The 17094-nt window shown below is 44.3% G+C and overlaps 1 pseudogene across 1 annotated transcript in view; it reads right to left on the bottom strand.

Moving 5' to 3' along the window:
- Positions 1-14772, bottom strand: part of LOC311132387 (NHS-like protein 2) — a 112620-nt pseudogene extending 97848 nt beyond the window's left edge. The window contains exon 1 of the transcript in view: positions 14496-14772. The product of the transcript in view is annotated as an NHS-like protein 2 (transcript). The remainder of the gene's footprint in view (positions 1-14495) is intronic.
- Between the last annotated feature and the right edge of the window lie 2322 nt (positions 14773-17094).

The following is a 17094-nucleotide window of genomic DNA, read 5'->3' as shown; positions in this document are numbered from 1 at the left end:
CCACACCAAGACAGTCGTGAAGAGTGCACGACAAAGCCTATTCCCCTTCAGGAGACTGAAAAGACTTGGCATGGGTCCTCAGATCCTGAAAAAGTTATACAGCTGCACCATCAAGAGCATCCTGACTGGTTGCATCACCGCCTGGTATGGCAACTGCTCTGCCTCCAACAGAGGGTAGTGTGTACGGCCCAGTACATCACTGGGGCCAAGCTTCCTGCCATCCAGAACCTCTTCACATTTACATTTTAGTCATTTAGCAGACGCTCTTATCCAGAGCGACTTACAGTTAGTGAGTGCATACATTTTCATACTGTACCCGGAAGTGTCAGAGGAAGGCCCTATAAACTGTCAAAGACTCCAGCCACCCTAGTCATAGACTGTTCTCTCTGCTACTGCACGGCAAGCGGTACCAGAGCACCAAGTCTAGGTCCAAAAGGCTTCTTAACAGCTTCTACCCCCAAGCCATTGACTCCTGAACAGCTAATCATGGCTACCAGGACCATTTGCATTGTCCACCCCCCACCCCACCCCCTCTTTTACGCTGCTGCTACTCTGTTTATTATCTATGCATAGTCACTTTAACTCTACCCACATGTACATATTACCTCAATTACCTCAACTAACCGGTGCCCCCGCACATTGACTCTATACCGGTACCCCCTGTATTTAGCCTCCCTACTGTTATTTAATTTTTTACTTAAAACAGCATTGTTGGATAAGGGCTCGTAAGTAAGCATTTCACTGTAAGGTCTACACCTGTTGTATTCGGCACATGTGGAAAAACATTTTTGATTTGATTTGATTTGAGTAGGATGAATGGGAAGAGGAAGTGGAGGAGGGGATAGACAAAGAGTGAAAGGAGGACAACTAGGATGAGGGGGAAGGAGAGGAAGAGCAGCCGAGGAGCATGGGGGATGGAGTCAGTCCCCTTGGGAGGTCAGGAGTACCAACTTCCTATGGGCGCTCCCACAATGCACCATAATCCATCTCTATAACAATTCTATCCATCTCCATGGAAATGGGAGTGAGGAGGCAGGAGGAGAGGCAGCGAGGGCGAGCAATGGGGAGAGTTCAGTGTCAGTAAGTCTGAACTAGCCTGCCACTTTAGTGCCCAATGTACTGCACTCTCAACCAAACTACGTCACAGTGAGTCCCAAGTTCAAACAGGGTCGGAGCAAACATGGGCTGAAGAGGGCAGCTAAGGGTAACGGGAACAGACCCACACATTCTCACATGCACATAACTCTCTCTCACACACACACACAAAGATGCACACACACATTCCATCAATACAGAGGGAGCTGTGGGTGTCTGTGGGTTTTTGCCATGGCAACCCAGGTTGTGGGCCTGCCTCTATACAGTGTGTCCAAGTCTTTGTGTGAGTGGAAGTCAGTAGATGATGATATTTAGATTGGTGACTGGTCTCTTCTCTCTCTCTCGCTGTCCATTCTAAATACCCCCCCCCCCGTCCCCCCCCCCCCCGTCTCTCTGTCCATCCATCCCTCTCTCCAGTGGCCTGGACGTCTACAGAAGATAATAAAACAGAACAATACAGTCAGTCACCAGGTCAGGGCCCACTGATCCTCTCATTGTCCTTGGTGTCACATCCCAAATGGCACCCCATTTCCTTTATAGTGCACTACATTTGTGATATACCCCTTCTGTTCCATTTAGAACTCTCTCTCTCTCTCTCTCTCTCTCACACACACACACACACACAGCTGGCAAGGTCTGGGCTTTGAACAACACACACAAACACCCATCTTAGATATGTTTGTTCAGTTCATCTGAAGTGTCTGACTACATTTACTTCCTTCAGAGGTTTTAACATTTTAGCTGCAATCTGTTGATAATGTGAGGAGTGACAGATCTAAAAGATGAAAAGAGAGGAGGGGAGGAAAAATTGAGAACAAGTCTACCACTTCAGTGAGAACAAGTCTACCATCCAGATGCATACCTCTATGTACCCTGCTTAGCTTTGGAAACAAGCTGTGTTCGATTCAGCTGAGCTATCATGTCAACACATTTAGACATTGGTCTACACATTAATAATAAACTTTTACGTTTGGATAGAGAGAGAGAGAGAGAGAGAGAGAGAGAGAGAGAGAGAGAGGGGGGGGGAGCGAGAGAGAGAGAGAGAGAGCGAGCGCGAGTGAGCGAGAGAGTGAGAGATATGCATCTGTCACATGCTTGTTTACTGTAGGATGGAATGTTTGGACAGATACATGCTAAAGGGATACTTCGGGATTTTGGCAATGTCTCTGCGTGCAGTTTGAAGGAAGTTGCTAACTAGCCCTAGCGCAATTGCTAACTAGCGTTAGCACAATAACTGGAAGTCTATGGGTATCTGCTAGCATGCGCTAGTTAGCGTTGGCTTGCGAAACTACCTATAACTTCCTTCAGACTGGACACAGAGACAGTTCATCTGATTGGGAAAGTGGATAAAGGGCATCATTGCCAAGATCCTGATGTATCACTTTAATGATTACCGTCTGTCTGTCTGTCTGTCTGTCTGTCTGACTAAACGGAAGTGAGCCCTCTCCTCTCTCCCTCATACTCTCTCTTTCTCCACTCCCCCCTTTCTCTTTCTGACTTCTATCTTATCTGTGTGTGTCTCTCTCTCCCTCTCCCTCTCTCCATTCGATAGGAATCTGAGCTCTGAGGACAGTGTAAACAGTGTACAGATGCCCTGTGCAGTGTAAGCAGAAAGGAGTAGAGGAGTGGAGGAGAAGTAAGCAGCACTACAGTGAACTAGTGAACTGGGACGGCTAAAAGATCTGCAGAGAATAACCGAGGATAGGTGCACAGAGGATAACTGCAGTCCTAAAGAGCTGGATGGCTGCTGGTTTCCTGCCTGAAAAGATCGGCCCAGAGAGATGAGTTTGGAGCCAACAGCTCAACAGGCCAGCGGAAACTCCAGTGCTGTTCAGCACATGTAGCCCAGCCTACAGTACACCATTCCACACACGGGAACATAGCAGAACAGGCTTTCTCTCATTCTTACTCTCTGTCTCACAGTCATTCGTTCGTTCAATTTCTTTATTTGACCAGGTGTGCCAGGTGTGTTAAGTTCTCATTTTAATGCAATTCATAAGGAATATGATGACATTTCGGATACACCCTTAGCTATAATCTGATGGTGAATCACCATTGAAATGTACATTTGATTTCTTTGGAATCCTCTCCTCCCCTTCCCTCTCCCCCCTCCTCCTCCCCTTCCCTCTCCCCCCTCCTCCCCCCTTCCCCTCTCCTCACCCCTTCCCCTCTCCTCCCTCCTCAACCCTTCCCCTCTCCTCCCAAGGAATTTGTAAATTGTCTCCTCCTTCCTACTTCAGGGAACTGCTGACCTCACAATGAGCTCTAATTCCATTAGATCCTAAGTCGTTTCAACCCAAATGGTACCCTATTCCCTATACAGTGCACTATTTTTGACCAGGGCCGATAGCCAAAAGTAGGGAATAGGGTGCCATTTAGGACACAGCCCTAGTTGTGTCCTGCTTCTCTCTGTTGTATTTTCAGACAGTAATATCTTTCCATGGGAAGAGATGGGATGCACGCGCGCACACTCACACGCACAGCCAACAGAGAGTGGCTCTAGGGAAGCATTAGGATGACAGTCAGCAACACTCCCAACTTATTGCACAACAGCTGCTTTCACACAGACTGACAAATCGCTTTCCATCTCTGCTTTCTATTCCTTTTCTCCCTGATCTTTGTGAGTAAGATTATTGCAACAAGCAAGCTCAGTGTGTGTGTGTGTGTGTGTGTGTGTGTGTGTGTGTGTGTGTGTGTGTGTGTGTCTCACACAACAGAACACAGAACTGAAACAGAACAGAACACAGAACTGAAAATGATCGGAGAGGTTGAGAGTAGAGGAAGTTCAGGAGAAAAAACAAAATATAATTATTGTAAAATTGACTGTCTCCATAAAATGTAGATAGTAGGCATAAGCTGGAAGTAGAGGCCTAAGCATTGTTGTTCACTAGTTTACTCCAAGTAGGGAAAGGGTGGTGGGGTTGGAAAGTAATAAAGGGGAATATATATATATTTTTAAAGGATATGTATGTGTATGTATGTATGTATGTATGTATGTATGTATGTATGTATGTATGTATGTATGTATGTATGTATGTATGTATATATATATATATATATATATATATATATATATATATATATATATATATATATATATATATATATAAAGAACATGGGGGATTGGAAGTGATGCAGACAATTACATTGATGGAAGTTACAATCTATCTGCAATATTAAGCTGATCTACCCCCCACATTTTTTTAAACTAAAATTAAACAAATTATTACAAATAAATAAAAAACAAGCAAGCTCAGTGTGTGTGTGTGTCTCACACAACAGTCTCTGGTGAGAACAGAACACAGAACAATGCACTGTAGAACAGAAACATAGAGACAGAGACACCCCCACAGAACTCTGGCAGAAGTTTGCTCCACAGAACACTTGCTCTGGCTTTGTTTTGGCATTGTCCACAGCTGGACTGTGGCCGGGGCAACGTGCCGAGCCTAAAAGTGCAACAGAGGGGGGGAAATAACATGATTTAAAAGAAAGAGAAAAGTTGAAGTTACGAAGCTAGAGAGAAAAGGTTCGCAGCCAGGGCAGGAAGTTGTTAATAGTTTTTCTTCTGCGTTTTTCACCTGAATTTATCTCCCCCTCATGATCCCCCTCCTCCTTTGTCCCAACACTCACTCCCCCTCTCTTTATCCTTCTCCTTTTCCCTCTCTCTCTATCCCAACACTCACTCCATCTTTCTTCCTCTCTTTTCTCCCCTCTCTAACCTAACATGCACTCCAATTCTCTTTCCCTCTCTTTCTTTCTATTCCCCATCTCACCCTATATCCCCTATCTCACTCTTCCCCATTACATCTCTCTCTCGCTCTCCTTACCCCCCCCCCTCTCTCCCACACCCATAATCCTAATTTCTCTCTTTAATAATCATAAATCCATTGAGTGCCAAATTACACTTCACAATGAGACAGCAACCCAAACAAGCGCCCATTAAATCATCAAGAGAGAGAGAAAAAAACATTCTGAAGCATCCAAAAGCAACATGGCTGTGTTTGGCCAGGTCTTCACGGTAGTTAGCTGCTGCTGCTGCTGTTTCCAACCCTGACTCATTGGGACCACACAGAACAGAGACACAGGTAGAGTGATCTGATCGCCATTCTATCTGACCATCCAAATAATCATAGAGAGGCAGTGTCACGTTCGTTGAATGACGGGTCAGACCAAGGCGCAGCGTGATATGCGTACATGTTTATTAACGTAATAAACAACACGACAAAACAACAAAGGAAACGAAACGTGAAGTCCAAGGTAGTACAGAACAACAAACCTTACACGGAACAAGATCCCACAACTAGACAGTGCCAATAGGCTGCTTAAGTATGGTCCCCAATCAGAGACAACGAGCGACAGCTGCCTCTGATTGGGAACCACACCGGCCAACATAGAACTAGACATACTAGATCCTCATACATAGAACAAGCACAACAAGGAATATACACACCCTGACTCAACATATAAGCGTCCCCTGAGTCAGGGCGTGACAGGCAGAGGATTACTCTCTGAGGTTTCAGGTCCAGCCTGCGTGGGAATTTCTGGGATTTCTGGGAAAGATGGAGGAGGAGGATGAAGGAATGAGAGAGGAGAGGAAAGCAGAGAGGGGGCAGAAGACCAAGGTGGGTATTTTCCCTGAAAGAAAACAGGGAGGAGAGGGGAGAGGGAGAGAAGAAGAGAAGGATAGAGGGAGAAGAGGGAGGTCAGGGTGGGATAGTCCTTAGCTCCACTAAAGGGTCTGCCTGGGTCTCCTGACTTAAACTCACTCTGACTTTCTGCTCTAGAGAGAAAGAGAGCGAGAGAGAGAGAAGATAGAGAGAGAGAGAGAAGATAGAGAGAGAGAGAAGATAGAGAGAGGTCTGAGAATTCCACAGGAAGGACAAGCTCTTCGGTTCTAGCTTTCACACTTGACAACTGACTAACAGCTTCCAGTGATAAAACACAGCACACACACACACTGAGGTCAAAGAGCGACAGAGCAGGGAACTACTAAGATAAGGAAAAGGAAACTGATAAAGGAAACTGCTACTCATCTTCAGTTTACTATGCAACAGAAACTACGACATGTTGTGGCCTCTTGATCACTCTCGCCCCACTCTCTCCCCCCACTCTCCCCCCTCTCTCCCTTCTCTCACCCCCTCTCTCTCTCTGCTCTTTCCCTCCTTCCTCTCTCACTCTATGCTCAGTATAAGACAGGGGACTGAGGTGTTTCTAGGCCTATACAGTGCCTTGCAAAAGTATTCATCCCCCTTGGCGTTTTTCCTATTTTGTTGCATTACAACCTGTCATTTAAATAGATTTTTATTTGGATTTCATGTAATGGACATACACAAAATAGTCCAAATTGGTGAAGTGAAATGAAAAAAAATTACTTGTTTCAACTAATTCTAAAAATTAAATAACGGAAAAGTGTTGCGTGCATATGTATTCACCCCCTTTGCTATGAAGACCCTAAATAACATCTGGCGCAACCGATTACCTTCAGAAGTCACACAATTAGTTAAATAAAGTCCACCTGTGTGCAATCTAAGTGTCACATGATCTGTCACATGATCTCAGTATATATACACCTGTTCTGAAAGACCCCAGAGTCTGCAACACCACTAAGAAAGGGGCAGCACCAAGCAAGCGGCACCATGAAGACCAAGGATCTCTCCAAACAGTTCAGGGACAAAGTTGTGGAGAAGTACAGATCAGGGTTGGGTTATGAAAAAATATCTGACACTTTGAACATCCCACAGAGCACCATTAAATCCATTATTTAAAAAATGGAAAGAATATGGCACCACAACAAACCTGCCAAGAGAGGGCCGCCCACCAAAACTCACGGACCAGGCAAGGAGGGCATTAATCAGAGAGGCAACAAAGAGGCCAAAGATAACCCTGAAGGAGCTGCAAAGCTCCACAGCGGAGATTGGAGTATCTGTCCATAGGACCACTTTAAGCCGTACACTCCACAAAGCTGGGCTTTACGGAAGAGTGGCCAGAAAAAAAGCCATTGCTTAAATAAAAAAATAAGCAAACACGTTTGGTGTTCGCCAAAAGGCATGTGGGAGACTCCCCAAACATATGGAAGAAGGTACTCTGGTCAGATGAGACTAAAATTGAGCTTTTTGGCCATCAAGGAAAACGCTATGTCTGGCGCAAACCCAACACCTCTCATCAACCCGAGAACACCATCCCCACAGTGAAGCATGGTGGTGGCAGCATCATGCTGTGGGGATGTTTTTCATCGGCAGGGACTGGGAAACTGGTCAGAATTGAAGGAATGATGGATGGCACTAAATACAGGGAAATTCTTGAGGGAAACCTGTTTCAGTCTTCTAGAGATTTGAGACTGGGACGGAGGTTCACCTTCCAGCAGGACAATGACCCTAAGCATACTGCTAAAGCAACACTTGAGTGATTTAAGGGGAAACATTTAAATGTCTTGGAATGGCCTAGTCAAAGCCCAGACCTCAATCCAATTGAGAATCTGTGGTATGACTTAAAGGTTGCTGTACACCAGCGGAACCCATCCAACTTGAAGGAGCTGGAGCAGTTTTGCCTTGAAAAATTGACAAAAATCCCAGTGGCTAGATGTGCCAAGCTTATAGAGACATACCCCAAGAGACTTGCAGCTGTAATTGCTGCAAAAGGTGGCTCTACAAAGTATTGACTTTGGGGGGGGGGGGGGGGGGGGGGTTGTGAATAGTTATGCAAACTCAAGTTCTGTTTTTTGGTCTTATTTCTTGTTTGTTTCACAATAAAAAATTGTTTGCATCTTCAAAGTGGTAGGCATGTTGTGTAAATCAAATGATACAAACCCCCCAAAAATCTATTTCAATTCCAGGTTCCAAGGCAACAGTAGGGCTCACACGCATTTGGTAACACTAAACCCCCCAAAAACCTGAGTGAATTGTGTGTAGGACTGTTTTACTGTTGTGAGCAATAACAGCATGAAGGAAGAGATAATCTAACCATAGACAAGCTATAACACTTGGTTTTATCTCCATGGAGATAACAGATTATTTTCTGTCATCTCTGACCATAGAGATCCTATTCTAATTCCCAATTATGTGACTGGGTAAACAAAGGTCTAGTGACATCATGCCATGTAGCTTAAGGGCAATTCCAAAGTAATGGAATTACGCGTTGACTCCGTTTTTTCAATTTTCAATGTATGCCAAACAAAAACCATTGATTTCAAAGATTAACAAACCATACAAGTCTATGCACAAGGACTACGTTTGACAATTTCCACTGAAACATTTACAAAAACTAATTTAGTGAAAAAACTGTGCAGATGCAAACTTTGTTAACGGAATTACGTTCAAATCTTCCTAAGATTTTTATGCGACCACATTTTCCAAAACCTCTGTTAAATATCTGCTCGAAATTAAGATTAAAAGATGTCTGCAGAAAGAATGGGGTGTCAGCTATGACAAGGCACCCTTGAGTTTGAAGAAATCTATTTTGGTTATTGAACTACAATAAGTTAAGTGGATTTACACCCGGTAACGGAATTACATCTTGGGTCCCTGATCTGTACTCCACAGAAATGCATAATTATGGATATGAATGTCATTCTCCTCATGTTTCACAAGTTTGGACATCACAACACTGCTCAGCAAAGCACAGTACAGTGCAGTACAATACACCACAGCAAAGCACAGCAGAGTAGAGTTCAGTACAGTGCAGTGCAGTAGAGTACAGTAGAGTACAGTACAGTAGAATTCAGTACAGTACAGTACAGTACAGTAAAGTAGAGTATAGTTCAGTACTGTACAGTACAATATACTGTACTCTACTGTAATATACTATTCTTTAATGTACTGTACTGTACTGTACTACCCAAACTTGTAAAACATACGTCTATGATAGGTTCAGATTTGGACCAGTTCGGTCCGTCTGTGGACGTTAACATCAAGGCAAGGGTGGACTGACCAAATGTCAACAACTTTTCAACGTCCATGGACGTCCGGTGTCAGTCAGTGCTCAGTGGGTGAGGATGCTGGTTACAGTAAATGGAAAGAGAGGGGGCTCATGGGTAGGTGTCAGTAAGAGCTGGGATAGGTGACATTAACTGGAGAGAGAGAGCCAGAGAGAGTTAGGGAGAGAGAGAGGGAGGGGTTGTCCAGACTTACACTGTTTTAACACTTGGTTTGACCACCAGACGACAGAAAGACAACGAAAAAACATATGAGCTGAACATAACAGTATGCCAGTGGAAGGGAGGGCAGTAGCAGGTGACCAAACTGTGGTTTGTGACTATTATGATTGCCCATTGTAGCCAATTCAGTTGCAGTAATTCCATTACTGATTTTTTGGTAATTCCGCGACCAAATTTTGTAACGGAATTATGAGTTTTAATCACTTCATGAACAAAATTGATATCAGTAAAATCACTACAACTAATTGATAGGTCTACCATTACCTCATGAGGGAGAGAAATTAAAAAATATCTTAAAGATATGTGGGTTTTTGGTAAGGCAAAAAGGTAATATTTTTAAAGGTACAAGGCAATATTTTTAAACTTACAGAAAGGTAAACAATTTCTCTAAAACTAAATAGAAGTGGTATATCTAATACCTTTTAAGACTTTTTCTGGTAATGTTTTCTAAGACCCCTTTTCTATCTGTTTATCCAGATGGAAAATGGTTGAAAAATGTATCTATGCCTTCATTTCCCAAAGATATAGTTTCTTAGCTTTCATTTGACACCCAGTTTTACAGTGAGGGAAAAAAGTATTTGATCCCCTGCTGATTTTGTACGTTTGCCTACTGACAAAGAAATGATCAGTCTATAATTTTAATGGTAGGTTTATTTGAACAGTGAGAGACAGAATAACAACAAAAACATCCAGAAAAACACATGTCAAAAATGTTATAAATTGATTTGCATTTTAATGAGGGAAATAAGTATTTGACCCCCTCTCAATCAGAAAGATTTCTGGCTCCCAGGTGTCTTTCATACAGGTAACGAGCTGAGATTAGGAGCACACTCTTAAAGGGAGTGCTCCTAATCTCAGCTTGTTACCTGTATAAAAGACACCTGTCCACAGAAGCAATCAATCAATCAGATTCCAAACTCTCCACCATGGCCAAGACCAAAGAGCTCTCCAAGGATGTCAGGGACAAGATTGTAGACCTACACAAGGCTGGAATGGGCTACAAGACCATCGCCAAGCAGCTTGGTGAGAAGGTGACAACAGTTGGTGTGATTATTCGCAAATGGAAGAAACACAAAAGAACTGTCAATCTCCCTTGGCCTGGGGCTCCATGCAAGATCTCACCTCGTGGAGTTGCAATGATCATGAGAACGGTGAGGAATCAGCCCAGAACTACACGGGAGGATCTTGTCAATGATCTCAAGGCAGCTGGGACCATAGTCACCAAGAAAACAATTGGTAACACACTACGCCGTGAAGGACTGAAATCCTGCAGCGCCCGCAAGGTCCCCCTGCTCAAGAAAGCACATATACAGGAACGTCTGAAGTTTGCCAATTAACATCTGTATGATTCAGAGGAGAACTGGGTGAAAGTGTTGTGGGCAGATGAGACCAAAATCGAGCTCTTTGACATCAACTCAAATCGCCGTGTTTGGAGGAGGAGGAATGCTGCCTATGACCCCAAGAACACCATCCCCACCGTCAAACATGGAGGTGGAAACATTATGCATTGGGGGTGTTTTTCTGCTAAGGGGACAGGACAACTTCACCGCATCAAAGGGACGATGGACGGGGCCATGTACCGTCAAATCTTGGGAGAGAACCTCCTTCCCTCAGCCAGGGCATTGAAATGGGTCGTGGATGGGTATTCCAGCATGACAATGACCCAAAACACATGGCCAAGGCAACAAAGGAGTGGCTCAAGAAGAAGCAAATTAAGTGGCCTAGCCAGTCTCCAGACCTTAATCTCATAGAAAATCTGTGGATGGAGCTGAAGGTTCGAGTTGCCAAACGTCAGCCTCGAAACCTTAATGACGGAGAAGATCTGCAAAGAGGAGTGGAACAAAATCCCTCCTGAGATGTGTACAAACCTGATGGCCAACTACAAGAAACGACCTCGCTTTGTGCACGGGGGCATTGTCATGCTGAAACAGGAAAGGGCCTTCCCCAAACTGTTGCCACAAAGTTGGAAGCACAGAATCATGTCATTGTATGCTGCAGCGTTAAGATTTCCCTTCACTGGAACTAAGGGGCCTAGCCCGAACCATGAAAAACACTTGGCATTGCGCATGGTGATCTTAGGCTTGTGTGTAGCTGCTCGGCCATGGAAACCCATTTCATGGAGCTCCCGACGAACAGTTATTGCGCTGACATTGCTTCCAGAGGCAGTTTGAAACTCAGTAGTGAGTGTTGCAACCGAGGACAGAAGATTTTTTGCGTGCTATGTGTTCTGTGAGCTTGTGTGGACTACCACTTCGCGGCTGAGTCGTTGTTGTTCCTAGACGTTTCCACTTCACAATAACAGCCCTTACAGTTGACCGGGGCAGCTCTAGGGCAGACATTTGACGAACTGACATGTTAGAAAGGTGGCATCCTATGACAGTGCCACGTTGAAAGTCACTGAGCTGTTCAGTAAGGCCATTCTACTGCCAATGTTTGTATATGGGCATTGCATGGCTGTGTGCTCGGTTTTATACACCTGTCAGCAACGATGTGGCTGAAATAGCCAAATCCACTAATTTGAAGGGTTGTCCACATACTTTTGTATATATAGTGTATGTCACAGACCTCCAGTCAATGTTGCATATTTGGGTCTTCAGCACAACTCTTATCTGCCATAACAACTGACATAACAACTGAGTCATAGGTGTGTTGCCATTGACTTGCCGTGGTACTTCTGTACTGTGGTAGTCCTGTTATTACACCAGCAGCATCACATAAAAACTGTAGCCCGAGTTTCTCTCTGACTCCATCATGACTGAGGTTCCACTCTCCAACTGAGGGCTGCTGAACTTGCAATCGCTTTCTCACAGGAAACAACGTTTTTTTCTTTATCATGTTATGTTACATTATCATTGTTGTGTTATGTCATGTTATTACAATATCATAACATTTAAACTGGTAGTTTGTCTTTGGAGAGCTGTTGAACTTCCAATATCTTTCTCATAGGAAATATTTTGTTATGTTCTGGGCAATATGTTCTGTCTCTCTAGTCTCTAAGAGATGCCTGTCACCTCATTTTGGTTTGGTTGTCCTCAAACCAAGAGGGCAGAGACAAAAACATGTTTCTCAACTTCAGACAGAACAGCTGTCATGCGTTGCATCCCAAATGTCACCCTATTCCCTATAGTGCACTACTTTTGACCAGGGTCCATGGGGTGCCATTTGGGACGCTGTCTCTCATGTCATCTTCACCTCACCTCCAAACATAGGCGTGCGCCTCTTTCTATTTGAATTAGCGTACCGTCTATCTGTAACTCTGTCATTGTCACGTTTTCGAAGATATCATTATCCGGTGTGAAATCTAAATCTGTAATCATGTGCTCTGTCGATATTCGTAACTATGCATATAGCGCGTGTCGCAATCAAGTGAGTTGGCGACAAAGTAGCCAGTTGGCACTGTGACATAACATTGTGGCAGTGGCTCGCGCAGTGTTTCAAGTGGCCGCGCCATGGGATGGATACTACACCTTTACATCCATACCTTTCTATCCATATCTTCACAAATAAAGTCATTACTGTTTTGTAACATGAATGGAATTGGAGTAGATGGTTAAAAACACAAGTCAAAATATGTTCAACGAGGGAGGGAGGGAGAGAGGAAGAGTCCTTAGGCCACGTGTGTCATGAACAACATTAGCGTGAGCAACAATAGTGGAATCGGCGGATCGCCTTCAAAATAAAAGTCCCCAATTGAAACTGATGCAAACGGATGAAAATAGTTGAATCATGGCACAGTTGGACTAGATCATGCTAAACAAAGGTTGGAATGTTGTTATATAAATTCAACAAAAGACAATAATTAGTTAATTTGATGACGAAAAAATTATAGACTTCAGAATTGCATTGGGGGCATACTTATATTGCAATGTACAGCCTTACCTATGGATCTTGGGTCCATGAAATGGGGTATCAGCCTACTCAGTGACACCCACAGACTACAATTCTAAAGAGTTTACACAAACATTAGCATCGTAGCTCTTATAATGGGACTTTAAATTTAGTGGGGCAAGGGGGAGGCAACTCCTTGAATGCCCTGGCCTACTGTCTACAAAACACAATTTTGCTTCAAACTTATTTTTTTACCCTTTAGTGTGTGTACTTTACTGTATTTATATTTATTATTCGTCAGGCCAAGCGATTGACCTGATGCATATTTTGGCACGTCAACGCGGCCTTGAGATGATTTAAATGTGTAAAGGCACCATTAGGATAATCTAGGTCGTTATGCCAGTCAATCATTGTTTACATTACATCTTTGAAGCAGTTGGCTTTTCAACTAAAGTCTAGTGTGGAAAGGCATTTTATTTCCCACTGGAAGCAAACAGGGTAAGCAAAGAAATGTTTTTAAGGTGTTTTGTCTTTCCAACTGATATTCAACACAACAGTAAATTCATTTAAATTCCTTCAATAAGCGCTACGACGCTAATATTTGTGTACACTCTACATAGTTGTGTTATGTGTGTGTCACTGAGTAGGCTGATAAGCCATTTCATGGACGCAAGATCCATAGGTAAGGCTGTACATTGCAATATGAATGTTCAATACATATAGGTTGACTGGTGAGCTCAATGCTGCTAATTTCACAGTGGTTTCAGAGTCCCGCAATAAGAGCTATGACGCCAATATTTGTGTAAACTCTTTAGAATTGTAATCTGTGGATGTCACAGAGTAGGCTGATACCCCATTTCATGGACCAAAAAACCATAGGTAAGGCTGTACATTGCAACAAACGTATGCCCCCATTGCATTTCTGAAGTCTACACAGGCACAGTGGGATTTCAACTGATTTTGTATTTTGTAAAATTGTCTTTTGTTTAATTTATATAATAACATTCCAACCTTGTTTAGCCTTATCTAATACAATTGTGACATGATTCCACTATTTTTAACCGTTTGCATACATTTCAAAGGGGAACTTTTATTTTAAAACCGCCAATTCCACGTTGTTGCTCACGCTAATGTTGTTCTCAACACACTGGTATTTCGGCCTACTTTGCAAACAGTCATTGAAGTCTGCAGAGTGGTAGGTGAAAAGCAGCCATAAGGAACGCACGCATTGATGTCATCCACCTTTTTACAATAAATTGACATTCCTCTATTCCCTCACCCCCTCCAAGTTACCTCAAACTGGCGATTTTGAATACCTCTCCCACACATTCAACTTCAAGTTGACCTCAGTGAGTTGCAAGACTCACTCCGGCCACACCACACAAGTGATAGAAAATTATACAGTGTGATTTTTTCTTACTCTTTGGCGGTGGCTTACTGGCGAGCGCAGCGATGTGTCGCTGTAAACGGATCACCTTGCCCTCGAGCGTGCCCGACCGGTGACAGATAGACACGAGCTCGCCCTCGAGCTCTTCCAAGATGCTGACGGAGTGCCGGGATAAATCCGAGAGCTGTCGGAGCACCGAACACAGAGTGAACCCGCAAACGTCTACCAAGTCCCCGAAAATCGCAGTTTGCCTCTTCGCGTCGTTTTTACAGACATCCTTGGGAACTATTGTGCGCTTGCAGAAGGGCATTTTCACTCCAAACGCGCAAACCCAACCGAAAAAATCGTCCTTTAGCAGTAAAGAAGCGTGCTGTCCGTGCGGAAAACTCTGTTATTGTTGTTGTTGAAGAACCGTAGTAGGAGTTCCGAGTAGTAGCCTACAGTGCATTCATATTTTGCATTGCGATTGACTGTCCCCGCGCGGTGCTCTCCGCATCCGCGCAACAGTAGGCTGTTAATAGGCTTGTCTCTGGTCTTCCCAAAGCGAAACCTGCTGCGGGGAGGAGGAGGAATCAAACCTCAACCCCTCTGTTCTGATCTGATCTGAAGACAGCGGTCAAGACGTCACACCGACCTGCACTTTGCACAGATACTCTGGAAATTGAGACTTATGTAGGCTAGCCTATTTGACTGACACAGGTGGCTGGTGGCACCTTAATTGTGGAGGATGGGCTCATAGTAATGGCTGGAACGAAGTGAATGGAATGGTATCAGACACATCATGGTTACCATGTGTTTGATACCATTCCATTCACAATTATGATCCATCCTCCCCTCACCAGCCTCCTGTGATTCTAGAAACTTGTTTTTATCACCTTTTAACTTATGCCAATTATAAACAGAGGCAGCCTATCCATCTATATTGCATCTTGTATGCAGCATGTGAACCATGTGCAATTTTGTGTGACAAACACAATCACACGTGATCTGCATTGGAGCACTTTTTTGTTGTTCTCCTTTGCTTTTACAGACCACATCTGTGGATGCCATTTCACTCTTATCACATTCCTGTCCACACACATGCACACACACTAACCCTTATAAATTAACCCAAACACCAATATAACCCCAGTCTCTCTCATTCTCGCTCCCTCTGACTCTCTCTCCAACTCTCTCCTTGTTGCTCTCGCTCTGACTCTCTCTCCAACTCTCTCCTTTTTTTCTCTCTCTCTCTCTCTCTCTCTCTCTCTCTCTCTCTCTCTCTCTCTCTCTCTCTCTCTCTCTCTCTGTGATAGAATCATAAGCAGGATGGGGCAGAGGGGAGTTTTCACAGCTGTTGTTAGACAAGCACAGAGAGAAGTTGGAAATAATACACCCATGTTCAGGGCACACACTTCAGCAACTGTCCACGGAGAGAACCTTTCTCTCTGTGTCACCCCCCTCCTCCCCTCTCTCTCTTTGTCTCCCTCAATCTCTCTGACCCACAGTCCTCCCTTTCTCTCAACGTCAACTCTCAAGTCTCTACTCCCTTTTCCTCTCCATCAACTGTGAACGCACCCCTCCTATACTAAAGGAGCACATCTGGTCCCCCTCAACACCCCCCCAGTCCCAGCCTCCCCCAGCCATAGCCACCCCACCCAACCATGGACTTGGCCCACTCGTGCAGTCTGTGTCTTGGTTAGACGGGACTGAGGGAGAGAGATAGAGAGAGAGAGAGAGAGAGAGAGAGAGAGAGAGAGAGAGAGAGAGAGAGAGAGAGAGAGAGAGAGAGAGAGAGAGAGGGGGGGGAGCGAGAGAGAGAGAGAGAGAGCGAGCGCGAGTGAGCGAGAGAGTGAGAGATATGCATCTGTCACATGCTTGTTTACTGTAGGATGGAATGTTTGGACAGATACATGCTAAAGGGATACTTCGGGATTTTGGCAATGTCTCTGCGTGCAGTTTGAAGGAAGTTGCTAACTAGCCCTAGCGCAATTGCGAGAGGAAAGGGGGTGGGGAGGGAGATATAGGTGACTCAGAAAAAGGGAGGGAGAAAGAGGAAGAGAGAGAGAGAGGTAAAGAGGTGGCGAGAGAGACAGAGAGAGACAGAGAGAGAGGTAGATAGAGGTGGAGAGAGAGAGAGAGAGAGATAGTTATTGGAAAGAGAAGGTAGGCTAACTGATACAGCACCATGTCATGTACACTAATCTTATCGGGAGGATGATTTTCATGGCTGCTGATTTGAGTTCCACACACACAGTCTGTCCGTCCGTCCATCACATGATGGAAGCAATTGATTGGAAACATCTGTCGCCAACTCCTACCTTCCTTCCCTCCTTTCTTTCCTCCACTCCCTCTCTCTCTCCCTCCTTCCATGATTGTGTTCATTGGCAGCGTTCTATTAAGATGACCCGGGTTGAACCGACCTATGGCCCGTCACGTGATAGGGCGAAGCCAGTCGGGAGGAGCGCCCTGCTCAAATCGAACAACAATCTGCACCGCTTAGTTATGTTGTCAACAAGGCAGCATGATCCATCATTCAGAAATATAAAATATATGTTCGAATTTTCATTGGGTAGGCAGATAAAGTGTTTTTATCCAAAGCAATCACTTTTGCATGTGAAAACACAGATCCTACTCATTACTCCACGTGCTA

This window comes from Coregonus lavaretus, assembly GCF_964263955.1.
Source record: "Coregonus lavaretus genome assembly, chromosome: 7".
In the NCBI taxonomy this organism is placed as follows: domain Eukaryota; kingdom Metazoa; phylum Chordata; class Actinopteri; order Salmoniformes; family Salmonidae; genus Coregonus; species Coregonus lavaretus.
The sequence above is the reverse complement of the archived record's forward strand: the minus strand, read 5'-3'. Positions and strand labels throughout refer to the sequence as shown.